Source organism: Pituophis catenifer, unplaced genomic scaffold, assembly GCF_029215685.1.
Source record: "Pituophis catenifer annectens isolate HBS135680 unplaced genomic scaffold, rPitCat1.0.hap2 SCAF_4, whole genome shotgun sequence".
In the NCBI taxonomy this organism is placed as follows: Eukaryota; Metazoa; Chordata; class Lepidosauria; order Squamata; family Colubridae; genus Pituophis; species Pituophis catenifer.
This window is the reverse complement of record NW_027256884.1, coordinates 25,968,042-25,984,227: the sequence shown is the minus strand read 5'-3', so window position 1 is coordinate 25,984,227 and position 16,186 is coordinate 25,968,042. Positions and strand designations below refer to the sequence as shown.

Genomic DNA, 16,186 nt, shown 5'->3' with positions numbered 1-16,186 from the left:
GAAAAATTTGCATTGGATGAGGCCAGGAATCCAATGTTATGAGATGACCAAACTGTATTAGGGTTAAACAGTAAGTGAAAAAGGAAGACAAGTAATCTTGGGATAATCTTTTCTCTTTCTAGCTCTGTGCTTGAGAACCATGAAGCAGTAATGCCTTCAGTGTTTTACCCTTAGGAAAAGAAATGGAAAAAAGGCAATGTTTCCCTTTTTGTTTGTTTTGTTTTGTTTGTTTTGTTTTATTAGATTTATATACCGCCCTACTCCCGAAGGACTCAGGGTGGTGAACAGCTACAAAGTAAAACACATAAATACAAAATTTAAAAGCAGAATAAAACCGAGTTAAACAATTTGGCCCAAGACAAATTTAAAACACCCCAATAATTTAAAAACAGATTAAAATGTATATTGTAAAAAGAACAAAGAAAAAAGGGGAAAAATTAGGCCAGGCCAACTTGGTGGAATAAAAAGGACTTGAGAGCGCGACAGAAAGTGCGCAGATCCGGGATCCTTCGTATCTCTGGGGGGAGCTCGTTCCAGATAGTAGGTACCCCCATAGAGAAGGCCCTCCTCCTAGGGGCCGCCAGTCGACACTGTTTGGCCAACGACACCCAGAGGAGCCCCTCTCTATGAGAATGTACCGGCTGGTGGGAGGCTGTTTGTGGTACCAGGCGGTCCCATAAGTAACCAGGTCCCGAGCCATGGAGCGCTCTAAAGGTGGTGACCAAAACCTTGAAGTGCATCCGGAAGAGTGATAGTAGGGCACATTTAAAATTTTGTGAACATTGCTTAAGTACTTTTCACAAAATGGTGTTCATGTAAATGTGGCCTACTAAAAAATAGGCAGACAAATGAAGTAAATATTAGTTCCTTTTTAGTTCCTTTTTTATGGCTAAGGAACTATTTAGATTAAATTTGGGGATTTACTGGTTGGTAAGAAGGAATCTCAGAGGGTCCTCTTCCCCCTTAGATCGTGAAGAGGATCTTTAAAGGATATTCTATGTTTCTTCCACTGTTGATCTAAGTGGGATTGGAAGGTTGGGACGTTAGATATCAAAGCATGGAATGAGGGGAGGGAGGGTCTATGACAATTAGCCATGGCCAACTCAATGTGGTCAACTTGCCACAGCCAACTTGCCACGATCAACTCGCCGCAGGACAACTCACTGCAGGACAAGAGTTACACTAATATCAAAGAAACAGTGGAATAGAATAATTGAAGAAAGGATGTAAAAGGAGGGACAGAATGAAATGTGAATGGCAAAAATTAAAATAATTTTTAAATAGAATTATTAAATTGACTCACAGTGAGTTGACCTGCAGTGAGTTGACCATGGCGAGTTGGCCATAGCAAGTTGGCCACAGTGAGTTTGCTGTGGCAAGTTGTCCCATTCTGAGGGGAGGGATAGGAGAAATGGAGAGAAAAGGGATATATGTATGTGTGTGTGTATAAATGTATAATAGTGTGTATAAACCAGGGGTGTCAAACTCACAGCCTGCGGGTCACATGTGTCACACACTGACCACGCCCACCCCTGGTTTAGCGAAGGGGAAAAAGTCACAATATGTCACATGGCAACAACACAACACTGGGAGTTTGACACCCCTGGTATAAACTGTTAACAATTATATTTCTCTGCAACCTTTTCTTCTCTTGATTTTATTTTACATTCCTCTTGACAAAATTCTAGTATCTCACAATAAGTTAGTTATTTGTGTTTTTTTTTTTTAATTTGATTTATATGCCGCCCTTCTCCGGAGACTCAGGGCGGCTTACAATGCGTTAAGCAATGGCCTTCATACTTTTGTATATTTATACAAAGTCAGCTTATTGCCCCCACAAACGGGGTCCTCAATTTACCTACCTTAGAAAGGATGGAAGGCTGAGTCAACCTTGAGCCTGGTGAGATTCGAACTTACAGTAATTGCAGACAGCTGGTGTTAATCACAATGCTATCAGTCTGCTGAGCCACCAGGCCCTTTATTTGCCTATTATTTCTTGTTTATAAAGTGTTTTTTGTGCTGAGAGCCACAAAAATGTTTCTGGGCAAAACTTGGGTTTGTAGCAGTTCATATTTCTTACACCCAAATATGTTACCTTCTTCTCAATCCTGAACCCTATTTTATTTGTCAGTTCTGTTTTATCTTCAATTTTTATATTTTTATTAACTTCTTCATCTTCTGTGTGTTAATCTTGAAACCTGTTAATGCACCATTTTTTAAAAATTTAATTATACAATTCCCTTTAACTGATTTTTCAAAACCAGGACCAAGTCATTTGTAAAAGCTCTTAACTTATAAGTGTCTTTTTTAAACTTTATTCCCACAATCCGCTCATCTCATATTCTCTATTCAATATTTTAAAAACCAAAATAAACAAGAGAGGAGATTATGAGCATCCCTGTCTTGTTTCTTTTTATATCTATAATGCTATACAATGCAGCAGTAAAGCAACAACTAACTAAAACTTTGGAAAACCTTTTTAAAAAACATATGTAAAAATATCAGTAAGAATGAAGTGAGGATACTATGAAGGCAGTATTAAGAGGAGAGTATAAATTAGATAAGCACAATGAAAAAAACCTCAAACACAAGAAAATTCAGAAATTAACAATTTATTTATTTATATTAGCAAAATATAACAGAACTAGAGCAATAGCAATAGCACTTAGACTTATATACCATTTCATAGTCCTGTTGTGACTCCGGCTCCTGAGCCTGTCCTCACGGAGGAAGATGACTCTGAAAGTGATGGGGAGGAACTGACAAGGCCTCCCTCTCCAGGACCCTCCTTTCTGGCAACGCCTCAGGTTCCAGCTGAAGGCTAGGAGGAAGGCATGTTGGAGCACCCACTAATAGGGAGTGATGAAGATCAATCTTGGATTGATCCCAGGCAGCGTCGGAGGGAGAGGCGTGCGCAGCAAAGGAAGAGGTGTGGAAGGGCCAGAGACTGCTGAGTCACTGAGCCATGCCCCACAGGGGATAAAAGTGGGTGGGGTTGCTATGCAGGTTCTGTGATGGACAAAAACTGCATATCGTGAGCTTTGGATGGGATATTTTTCGGAATTAAGGCTTGGACTTTGTGAATGTCTTTTGACTACTCTTTGAATTCTTGGTTGCCCCAGCAACGGACTACAGATACGCTGACTCCTGTTTCTAGAGGTAATAAGAAACTTGGCAAGCATTCGGAAAGTAGCTGCCAGAACTTTTATCTGCCAAAGAGATTCAGGTCGGCTTGTAAAAATAAATTACTGGTAGACGTCTTTTGCTCATGTGTCTGCCTATGTGAGGTGGGGGGACAGAACAAGTCCTTTACAACATTCTCTAAATGGTTTACAGAGTCAGCATATTGCCCCAACAATTTGGGTCCTCATTTTACCATGGAAGACTGAGACAACCTTGAGCTGGTCAGGATTGAACTCCTAGCAATAGGCAGAGCTAGTCTGCAATACTGCATTCTAGCCACTGTGCTACCACAGCTCAGTACAAGAGAATAGATGTAGCTCAGGGTTGAACTGTGGAGTCTTTAGCATTCTCTCCAAAGAACTAGATCAGCTAGTACATACAGATACGAAATAAAAGGAGAGAGTTTAGGAGACATATAAAATCTCATCTCAAATTATTTTTGCCAAGGAAAGATACTATGACCATGATAATAACAATTCTAGAATACTAACAAATAAATTGAAAAAGGCTAAGAAAAAAAGTATTAGTGCAATTAAAATCACCAATGGCCAAATAGTGAGTAAAAACTAAGATATAAATAAAGAATTCAATTTTTTTTCAACAATTATATTCCTCAAACAATCCGTCACCAATAAAAATTAATATTTAAATAGAGTAACATTCCTAGAACGAGCTCCAGAAGATACACAATTTATACACTCATTATGGCTTGGCTAAAATGATTTTTTTGAGGGAATACAATCTTTGTAGACCAAAAGATTTGTATAGCATTAGGGAATTTCCCAATAAAGATCAGAGAGAGCAATTAATAGGTGATAAATTGCCATAGCTCTTGTGGTATCAACTCAATAGGATTTATTTAGAGCTTCAGTTTCAAAAATTTAATACTTCACTATTTAGAACAACCAGAAGAAATCATCTCAAAAATGTATAGGTTACATTTGAAGTTAGGAATAAGCGATTCACCATATATGGGAGAAAAGCAACAGAGCTAGGGGCAGAGTTAAGTACATCAACAGTTTAGAGTTATTATGTTCTCACAAATGGTCCAAATCCCACCTTTCCTGAATTCTGTTGACCCTTATCAGGCACCAATTTAACACTGAACTTCAGTTGATCAGATTCTTATGTATAGGCTGGAATAAACCATTTAGATGGTTTGTTCCAGATGGACCTGATTCTTTGTGCCTAACACCATACAGCTTAAACTAAGGTTTGGCTACAGATCACATGGGAGATAAATTGCAGAAAATATGGAAACTGGGTGAATTGATTTCACCTTCATGGCAAGAATTACAGTGGAAGATCATACATTACTGGCACTTGACTCCCATTAGATTCGCACCTACACATTTATTGACATTATTCTTCCAAATGCTGGAGAGTTTGTCAAAAAGGCGCCATTTTCATTTGTGGTGATCATGTGATAAAGACATACTCTTTGGCCATAACATTTTTAGGAAGGTAAGTAACATCATTAAAAACAAAGAATTGAATGCTCCCCTGTTAGGCTTACTACATTTATTTCCAGGGCTAAACTTCAAGCTTAAAAACAAAGAATTTATTATCTATTTAATTTTAGCAGCCAAAATTATAATTGTGTAACATTGGAGAATTCTAGATCAGTGGCCCCCAACTTTTGGGGCACCAGGGACTGGTGGAGAAAGGTTTTTCCATGGACGGGGGGTGGGGTGGGGTGGGGCATGGTTTTCCATGCTGCCTGAATTCCGTGGATGAGGCTTTGCTTGTTTGCGTGGACCGGTTGCTGGCATGCCGCAGACCATTGCCGGTCCATGGACCAGGGGTTGGGGATCCCTGTTCTAGGTAAACTAACATTTGAGATGTGGATTAATAAGGTCTCTATTTACCTCATTAGCAACAAACTACAATATGGTACAATGTACCTATGTTGTAAATTTATACATGAACAGTACCTGCCTTTTTATTTACATTGTAGTGGTTCCTTTGTGCATATTTTAATTTTTTTTCTTTACATACATCTTGGATTTACAGTATGTGAATGTTGTTCCCTGTATGGTTTTTAATCATAGTCCAATAAAAGCAATGGAAAAATATAAAAAACAAAAATAATACAAAAACACAGGTATAAAAAAAGTATATAAGTATATAAAAAAGCATTCATATCTTTCCTGCTCTTGACTTTTTAAAAAAGTGAGCGGATCGTAAAATGTAAATATTTAAAATATTTTTTTTCTCAAAGAAAACTACACCTTGGTTGTCTTGAACACAGATAAACTAGGTTAGAATACCAAGCTGTAGACCAGAGTGGTTAGTATAAAGAAAGAAATCTGGAAGAAGGCATTATAATACAACATACTATGATGTGAAGTAAGTAAACTGATGAAAGAATGATACCAGTGATACCATCCATATCTCCATACCATATATTTTGGCTGGAAGGCTAAAACACAGAGTTTTAAAAAGAGAAAACAATCTGTTTCATTCCTTATTCTATTCTAATTTGAGTTCTTTGTGTTCCTCCACCATTAACACTAGAAAAATAAAAATAGACTTAATTTCATTTTGTAATAAAGCGTAACCTCTGATCTTTCAAAAAACATGCAATCCATGTGCTGATTGCTCTTTGTTCCATCACACAACAATTTACACCTTCTCCATGTGTAAAACTTGCTCCCACCTGCTGGCTGTTTGCACCACTTCAATTCTGAGCTGTTTCCCTCTTTCCTTTCTTCTTCCCAACTGGCACTATTTATTTTCCACTGGGAAAATCAGCACCTGTTCTGTCTTAGCAACAAATTTCCCCTACCCCCACCCTGCCTATCTTTCTATATTGCCGGTTCTAAATTCATTTCTGTTTTCCAAATGGTTTAATTTTCAAACACTTTGCACAGCCTGACAAAATGGAACGTAGTGTTGCCAGCACAAAGAGCATTATGTTTTTCGAACACATGGTTTTTTCCCCTCCATCATACACACAACTCCACTTAGCCTCCCTGTGCTCACTATGAAATTAGAGGAGAACACACTCACACAACCAAAGCTTTTTGCGCATTTTCAGACTCAAAAATCTGTACCATGGTACCAGCAGACCTAAAGGCAGTGATCAGATTCCAGTGACTTGGCCAACTACTGTGGGAGAAGTATTGAAGAAAGTGATTACTATTCTACCAAGAATCCCCCTTAAAGAGTGGTTACCACAATAAGCAGAAGTATTGGATTGAAATTGGCAGCACATTTTACAAAGGAGTTCTGATTTGGATGGAGTAACCTTGGTGCACTGCCTTTCTTTTTGCCTCAGTAATACAAGATTCAAGATTTGCTACTTCTTGTTTAGGTGGTTCATTTCATTCCCTTTTCCTCCCAGCTTCATATTTGTTGGCACTGGAAACTTTTAGTGGCTTTTTGTGAAGTAGATTTTAATTTCTCCATTAATCAGTTAGAGTTTGTTTTTTTTTGAAAAAAGAAACTCTCAGTCACTGAAAATTTTAACTAAATTAAACCATGGCCCAAATGAACTGCCCAACTCCTGTGGAAATCACCCACAAGAACATGAGATTCCTTATCACTCATAATCCAACCAATGCAACTTTAAACAAGTTCATAGAGGAACTTAAGAAGTACGGAGTAACTACAATAGTAGTAGTATGTGAAGCCACTTATGACACTGCTCCATTAGAAAAAGAAGGCATTCAGGTTTTGGACTGGCCTTTTGATGATGGGGCACCACTATCTCTTCAGATTGTTGATGATTGGCTAAATCTTCTGAAAGTTAAATTTCGTGAAGAGCCTAGCCGTACATTGTGTTGCTGGTCTTGGATGAGCACCTGTACTGGTTGCCCTTGTGCTTATTGAATGTGGAATGAAGTATGAGGATGCTGTGCAGTTCATAAGACAGAAGCGACATGGAGCTTTTAACAGCAAGCAGCTTCTCTATTTGGAATAATGCCAGAAGTATACCAGAAGCACAAAATCACAGTTCCCCCTAGTAAAACAGGGAGGAATTATCATTGACAGACTCCCTAAAGGTGACAGACTCCCTCACTGCAAAGGCGTTTGAAAACCTGGTATTCTCTGCTCCTTCTTACTTTTTATTTCATGGACCTAAAATTTAAAATCCTTGGTAATTGGATTAGGGTTACCCCTGAAATCCAGGTGGCTCCCATCCTGGTAGCATTCTGGAGCTCTTCAAGACCTGAGTCTTCTCCCAGGCTTTAGGTTCGGATGTTTGCAGCCTCTTTTAGGTGTTTGCATGTTGCTCTTGCCCGGTTTCACCAGACTACAGTAAGTCTCTTCTGACCCCAATTAAGCATATCATGCAAACACAGCCAATACTGCATGCAACAGTGTTTCCTGAAGAAATCATTTATTTATTTTATTTATTATTTATTAGTCCAATTTATATGCCGCCCTTCTCCGTAGACTCAGGGTGGCTTACAATGCATTATAGCAATAGCCTGCATACTTTTTTGTATATACCTGCTTATTAGGGCTTTCGGGCCCCCCTAAGCGGGTCCTATACAAAGTTGGCTTATTGCCCCCACAATCCGGGTCCTCAATTTACCTACCTCAAAAGGATGAAAGGCTGAGTCAACCTTGAGCCTGGTGAGATTCGAACTTGCACTAATTGCAGGCAGCTGGCAGCTAAGTGCTAGCACTTAACAGCACTTTAGTCCGCTGCACTACCGAGGCTCCTCATGTATGGGCATAGACAGCTGTCCACAGAATTCCACAAATAGCACTGTATCAAGTCAGTCTGAGATACCCAAAGTTTGGGAGATCTTGCACTAGGGGTGAAATCCAACAGGTTCTGAAAGGTTCTGGAGAACCGGTAGCGGAAATTTTGAGTAGTTTGGAGAACCGGCAAATACCACCTCTGGCTGGCTCCAGAGTGGGGTGGGAATGAAGATTTTGTGGGAAGTGGGAAGGGAATGGGGATTTTGCAGTATCCTTCCCCTGCCACGCCCACCAAGCCACGCTCACAGAACCGGTAGTAAAAAAATGTGGATTTCATGACTGTCTTGCACATCCTCCTCCTGCCTACTTCCACTCTTGAGGATGTGTAATTTGAGATTTGCTGCAAGCAAGCCAAGAAGGGAAAGGCAAAAGAATTACACTTTCCCCCACATATGGGTGCTATATTCACATGGGGAGAAACAAAGCTCAATAAGGAAATTATGTCCATTATAATATTAATAATGGGTCAATGTCAGAGCTCCAGCCCTGTGGAATGAATTGCCCCCCGAAATACGAAAGATTTCCGACCTCCGGGTGTTTCGCTGCGCTCTGAAGACCCTGTTGTTCCGCCAGGCAGGGCTATTAACATAATGTTTTAAATTGGGGTATTTTAAATTTCTGGGATTTTAATTGGAGCCTAATTATTTAATGATTTTAAATTTTAATTGTTGTCGTGTTTTTTGTGTTTTTAAATAGGCTGTACACCGCCCTGAGTCCTTCGGGAGAAGGGCGGTATAGAAATAAAATTATTATTATTATTATTATTAATGTATAATTCTAGGATTGTGGCCTCTTTAAGGTTTTACAACCTGGCACCATCAATTTGGGGCAGAATTTTAGGTATTATGTAAGAATAAATAAATAACTTCAGCTTGCCCAGACCCGGTTAAACCATCTCTTTAAGGGAGATGGGTGCTTTAGAAATGCGAAAAATCAAATAAAATCTCAATGAAGCTGCAGCCCTAATTCGTCAATTTGGATGCTACTGGAGCAGATGCCCTTTTTGTCGTTTCCTGCGCAAAGCAAAGCGCCATGAATGAGTGGAAAGAAAGGGAGCATATTTGAATTCAAAAATCAACGTCGTAGTTCCCCCATCAGAGTTGCACTTATCAGAGCTTTCTGGATGGGTGGTGAGTTAATGTGGGAAAGACCTCTTGGGCACTGATTGGACAGATGGTGAAGCACAGTGATCAAGGCTCAGATTTCAGGAATTTATGAAGACAAAGCTCTTTCTGCTGCTGCTGATTTTTTTCCCCACGATTACAGTCTGATCTTCTTAGGCACTAGAAAAATGTAGATTGCATCCATTGTTACCTTTTAGTTTTTGTCTGAAGTTGAAGCTTTTTGTTTTTTTTATAGTATTTTTATAGTACCTCTGTCTCCCTCCCTCTCCCTCTCCCTCTCCTGCCACCTCTCCTTTTCCCCCCACTCTCTGTCTCTGTCTCTCTCTGTTTCTTTATTGAATTTCACTTGAATGGCATAAGGCATATCCGTTATGGACTGGAAAAGCCACGTTGAAGTTCCCATGGCTACTGTAACTTTCATTAAAAGTTTTCTTCTTCTATCTTCTATTTCTAATTGCTTTCTGTTCACATGGTAATGCTCTTTAATTGCCCCTTATTTGCTTAGTTTCTGTTTCTTGCATGAAATGGGCCTTTAATTAGATTTTCTTCTAATTCTCCCCTACTTTTTATTATAAAATGCTGCTATTTTTTTTTTTTAAAGGAGAGGGAAGTACATACCAAAAATGGATCCAGTAAATAAAGCACACTCAAAGAATCTGGAACTGACTAATAAAGAGGCTATTAGTATTGGCAGTATGAAAGGAAGCACCACCCTGATGATCAAGACAAAATGAGAGGCAAATACACAAAGAGAAAGTTATGAATTAACATAACAAAGGGCCGTGGCTGAATGCTCATGTAAAAGAATGACCATGTTTGCTTAAGAAAGGTAGGCGGAAATAAATTCAGCAGGCTGGTTCTTTCAGAATATCAAGTACAGATGCCTTCTCTTCTGAGATTTCTTGACTGATATATCTATTTTTAGACATATCAGTAAAGAAATATTTGCAACTTTTATACCACTGAAAAAAATAAGCGTAATCTAGGTCATCCTTGACTTACATCAATTCATTTAGGGACCGCTCAAAGTTACAACGACACTGAAAAAAGTCATTTATGACCAGTGGTGGGTTCCTCCCGGTTCCACCGAGCCGGTAGCGGTGACGATATGACATACCGAACTGGTTCTCTTTGTTCGGGAACTGGACCCTCTCGCCCCCCCCGTGTTATTCTTACCTTTTATTTGGCCCCACCCCCAATCTATTGCTGCCTCCCGAGTCCCAGCTGATCGGCTAGAAAGAAAAAAACTGTTTAAACTCTTGCCACGGGGCTTCAAAGGGCCACCGTACAGCTGATCAGTGTTAAAAGGCAGTGTAGTGGTAGACCGGTGCCTCCAAAAACGAATGAGTAGACCGGTGCCTCCAAAAACAAATGGGTAGACCAGGACACTCCAAGAACAAATGGGTAGACTGGTACAGCTCTGCAAGCAGTTAAAAGCCTGGTAGACCAGTATCTCTGCTAAATCCTAAAGAATTGTCACATGACCATCAAGCCACGCCCACAAAATAAGCCACACCCACAGAACCGGTAGTAAAAAAATTTAGAACCCACCCCTGCTTATGACCATTTTTCACACAACCGTTGCAGCATCCCCATGGTTACATAATCAAAATTTGGACATTTGCAGGTTCATGGGACCACCTTTTCCGACCTTCTTACAAGCGAAGTCAATGGAGAAGCCAGATTCACTTAACAACTGTGTTACTTAACAACTGCAGTGATTCCCTTAACAACTGTAGCAAGAAAGGTTGTAAAATGGGGCAAAACTCACTTAACAACTGTCTCACTTAGTAATGGAAATTTTGGGCTCAATTGTGATCATAAGTCCAACACTACCTGTACCACTGATAGTCTGCAATTGGATTAAATTAGAAAACAGGCAAGTATAGAATGTGGAAATTTTGTGCAAAATTTTAAAAATCAATCCTCCCTCCCTCCCTCCCTCCCTCCCTCTATCCATCCATCATGCAGTAGCATATCAGGTTGGGTTTGTGAGCTGAATTGTGAATTGGATTGATGAGTTAAAAGATTGGCCCACCCAAACATACTCACTGAGCTCCCAAAAGTATATTTGAATCAATACATATATGCGACACTGACAGTCAAACCATTTATCAGAAGAACATTTTAGATTGTAAAGTACTTTTCTCCTTCACAACATCTTGTTTGAGAAAATTGCCAGATTTGATAAAGTATGATTTTTACTATATTGTCTTGATTCATTAACTAGCTCTGGGATTTTTATCTGCTGGCTTTGCTTACTATTTTCATTTGTTTTTCTGCTTTAATGAATGTTGCACTGCATGCAATATATTTCTCTGCTGGCTCTTGTTTATCATTGAATTATCTTTACTCTAATAGACAGAGAGTGAGGCTACAGCAAGGAAAGTGCTTCTATGAAAACATAAGCCGGGGAACACAACTTCAAGGCTGCCCTCAGCTTTCAATGCTATTTGGACAGTACTACTCCAGAAGTAGAGGAGTAGAGGAGCTAGGAACCATTTGGGACCATTGAGATTTATTAGGTTTAAGGAATGAATGGGTTCCTTAAGCACCTACAAGGCTTAAGACATCTACTACCATTGCATCTATCAAAATGCTAAACATGTTTCCCAGATTTTTATATCAATATTCAGAGTTGTTCTCTTTAAGATACTGATGTGCCACATTTATTGCATCCATGGTCTAAAGATTAATGGAGACAAAATGTTGTTTGAAGAAGATTAAGATACAAACCGCCGAAATATTTTAAAAAACAACAACAAACGGGATATTAAAAAGAAAAAGTGTCTTAGGAAAAAAAGACTAACACATGCACACATAGAATCCTCCCTAATTGAATGCTGATTAATATAATACAGCAGTGTTAGTTTTCCACCCCTTACAAAACAGGCCAAAAAGGTTTTAAACTACTAAACTTGTTTATAAATTGTTAGCCTGTTTTCTCTAAACTATATTAATAACTAAATAGTTAACAGGAAAAACAATAATAATAAAACTATAATATAAAAGTATAAAAATAATGCAAAGTTATTAGTAATAATAAAAGACAAAATTGAAATTCCAAAACCGTATGTTAACAAACTCTTATTGTAATCAACTTGTAGGAAATTTGACATAGCTTCAATCCCAGCTCATCCCAAAAATTAATGTTAATTGGTCCCTGATCAAATATCCACATTTGCTTTTTAATGTTGTCTCTTAATCAGTTGATTAATTACATTCAATAAGACCAATCTCCAAAACCTAACTATCTTCACAGAAAAAAACAAATAAGATGGTTCCACAATTAAATGTAGTAAGTTCATTCCCCACTCTCCTTCAGACTCCTTTAAAAAGACCCATTTACCCCTTATCCACTCAGAGGGTTCTCTACTGTTATATAAAAGCAGAGGATTAAAGTTCAGGAAGATGTATTTAACAGAATAATAACAGAGTTGGAAGGGACCTTGTAGGTCATCTAGTCCAACCCTTCGCCCAAGCAGGAGATCCTATACCAGTGATGGCGAACCTTTTCGGCAGCTAGTGCCCAAACTGGAATGTGGTTGCAACCATTATGACTTCTCAGCTGGCTAACGAACCAGTGAAGACGGAAGAGAGAGATGAAATGTAGGCTCCAGACATCAAGAAGACAGCCGTGAGAACCAAGGACACTTCAACAGGTGTTTGCCAGAGCCAAAGACTTTTTCTCATAGCAATATTATGAAACTCCATTGGGCAATGTGACCTGGTCTAATAGCGGGGAGGGAGAATCTATACTTTAATTATGTAGGTTGCTGTGGGAATTAGTTAGATCTGGTTTTGCCTTCATCTGTGCCAAAATGGATGTACTCAAAAAAGTTTTGCATTAAGAGATTGGATCGTCTCGGCCATGCTTGCTTTGGGTTGGGTTCATCAGCCAGAAGGTTGACATCTAACCTAAAAGGCCAGGCCTCCAATGCTTCCAATATTTATTTATTTATTTATTTATTTATTAAATTTATATACCGCCCTATTCCTAAGGGACTCAGGGCGGTGAACAGCGAATGATAAAAATACATGTAATACAAACGTTAATAATAAAAAAAACCAATTAAAATATACTAAACATTCTGGTCCTAGATAATTCAAGACATCCCAGTTTAAAATAAAATAAAAAAGCAATATAAAGGGAAAGTTAGGCCAGGCCGGCCTGCTGAAACAGGAATGTTTTGAGGGCACGGCGGAAAGTGCGCAGATCCGGAATCTTCTGTATCTCTGGGGGGAGCTCGTTCCAGATGGTGGGTGCCCTCACAGAAAAGGCTCTCCCCCTGGGGGCCGCCAGTCGACATTGTTTGGCTGACGGCACCCTGAGAAGCCCCTCTCTATGGGAGCGTACTGGGCGGTGAGAGGCTATTGGTGGCAGAAGGCGGTCTCGTAAGTACCCCGGTCCGATGCCATGGAGCGCTCTAAAGGTGGTAACTAAGACCTTGAAGCGCACCTATGTCTGATATTTCTGGATCTATGTTTCTTCCCAGTCTATTTACTACCAGAGAATCAAACTGCTGACTCTGAATATCTTCTGCAATCTGTGTTCTCTATTGTTTCTGAATCTATATTTCTTGCCAACAAGTCTGCTGCTTTAAAAACAAATTCCTTTTGTGGATCTAAAATATTTATGGCTGGTTTCTTCAAAATATTTTCCATAGTCTTTATAAGTTCATCAAACCTTTTAGAAAAGAATTCTACTAGAGATTGCCTACTGCTGAGCAGTCTCTTTTTCCTCTCCTGAGTGTCAGCCTTCTTCTCTCTATAATCCAATAGGCTGTTGCTCAGTGAAGTAGATAAGCAGAACAGAAAACAAACAAAAGAGACCATTTTGTTCCAAAACCTTTTTTTCAAGTTGCTAAAATACAGATTCAATATTCAAAAAGATAAAAGTTCAAATATAAACATTTTCCATCCACGGCAAAGATGTGCCGTGTTTCCATATGAGAGACTAGAAACTGATGTAAACCAAATAAATCGAAGAAGAAGCAGGAAAAGCAGATAACATTCAGCCGGGGGGATTGAAATAAATCAGCATTCAGTCAGCCAATTAACATTTAGAGATAAAGAACAAAAATAAAAGTAGAAATTCAAAAAGTGAAGTTAAAAGTCCCAGGCATGTTTACAAAAACTTTCTGCTGGTAGGAAGAGATGTAAAAAGACCATTAACTTTCCAGCTGCTTCCAAAAGGAGCTGCAATCTTCAAGATTCCCCCTCCCAGGTAGGTCCACAACTGTCTGAAAGACAGGGTGCAAGGCTGCCAAAGAACCAGCTCTGGCAGCAAACACAGCAGATTGTCGGTAAGAGAAGAAAAAAGCTCTCACCCCCTCAGCAGCCATTTTGGGGAGGAGACAAAATTCTAAGTGGGATATTTTATTAAAAGGATTATGATCTTGAATCAGAATATGGTTGTCTGCATATGTAGGCATTGTGCTATATAAAGTAGCATTTAATGACTGCAAAAAAGCAACACCTTAGTAATTTTAAATTGATGTCCTCACCGCTAAGGAGAAAAGAGGAGTAAAATGAAAGGCATAAATTTTATTGCCTGAAAAAAGGGTATCTACAAATTCATCTTTTCTCAACCCATTTTTTCATGTTGAAAAACTCTCAAATCTTTTTCTAAACAATTAGTTAAGATTTCTGATTAGCCACAAAGGAGCAAAACGAAGGTTTTTGTTTTTTCTTCTTTAATGAGGACCAACAAAATGGAGTAAATCTTTCTGAATCTCTTTTCAACATGGAAAGTAGTATTTCTGCAGCTACAGAGGCCTTACAGATTTAAATTAGGAAAACTTCTCTATTGAATGGGGGAAACAATCAAATTTCTTCCCACCCCCTGTTGCTCTTTCCATTCTTCTTTCTTTGCTTCTTATTAAGATAGTTTTCTTTTATAATTGTTTGTTGTGAGAAATGTTATGGATTATTTGAAAAACATCAAAGTTTAGGTCATTATTTCATATCCTCTCACAGAAGAATTCTACCGCTTTCAATATACTGCAAGTAATTTTCTTCTTGTTTGTGCACTTATGAGTCTGACTTCTGGGGAGTGACTGACATTTCTGCTTCCTGGAAAATCATTGGGAAAATAAAGTCAGTAATAAACACAAAAGAGCTCCACAAAATCTAAACTTCATAGATGCATTTCAGCTTGTTTACCTGCAACATTCATTTATTAGTTCTGATCTATGGAATTCAAAGTCAAAATGAGGACCGAAGCTCACATTTTCAGTTGTATTATTAGTTTTATTTCAAACTAAATAAATTCATTTGACTTATTTTGGATGTGTAAGAAAGCTTCCAGGCATGTCAAAGCTAGCTTACTATATTTTAAAGAAAGTGCCCTAGCCCAGAATAATTGGAGTGGGGGAAGAAGAAGAGGAGGAGGAGGAGGAGGAGGAGGAGGTGGTGGTAGTGGTGGTCCTGGGAAAGGAAGGATTATAAGAAAGAGATCCAAATTCCCGGGATCCATATGCCTATGGAGATTCTCAATCATCCAGATGATAGTTGTCGCAAAGATACTTTTTCAAAAGACAACTGGACTTTTGAAAAGGCAGAAGAAGAACATCATGGCTTCAAAACCTAAGGGACTGGTTTGGACAAAACTCAGCAGCACTTTTTCATGCGACTGTTGACAAAAATAGGATTGCCAACATGATCGCCAACGTCCGATGACAGATATGGCACAACAAGAAGAAAAAGAACTGGACTTTATTCCCTGCTTTCTTTTCTTTGAAAATATTTCTCATCTAAGAAGCTACTTCAGCTCTAACTGACTTGTCCGGAATGGAAGAATTTATATTCTTTGCAGTCATCTGGCACTCAGAGTAGTTGAGGAAAAGAATTTCAGAATTACAATTTATCTCAGTACATTGAGATAACAGGAATATAAGAGTAGAAAGGTACTTCAGCAACTATTCATTTTGTATTGCAAATATCACAACCTGCTTCCAACAGGTGTGTTCTAGCCAATTTTTGGCCAACCATCATCAAGATAACTGCCAAAGCTATGAAAAAGTGAATTATTCTGGAAATATGGGAAATACAGTACGTGCAACAATATTCCTGTACACAAAGATGGAAGAATAATAAAATACAGAGGAACATTGTATTGCCAGAACTTGCAGAAATGGTGAAGCTGACCAGAAGAAAAGGCT

The 16,186-nt window shown here is 38.8% G+C and overlaps 1 protein-coding gene and 1 pseudogene across 1 annotated transcript in view; both read left to right on the top strand.

Moving 5' to 3' along the window:
- The window catches only part of ITGBL1 (integrin subunit beta like 1), a 174,624-nt gene that overhangs the window by 36,407 nt on the left and 122,031 nt on the right, over positions 1 to 16,186 (top strand). The window lies entirely within an intron of this gene.
- On the top strand, positions 6,667 to 16,050 carry LOC139317200 (protein tyrosine phosphatase type IVA 2 pseudogene; annotated as a pseudogene).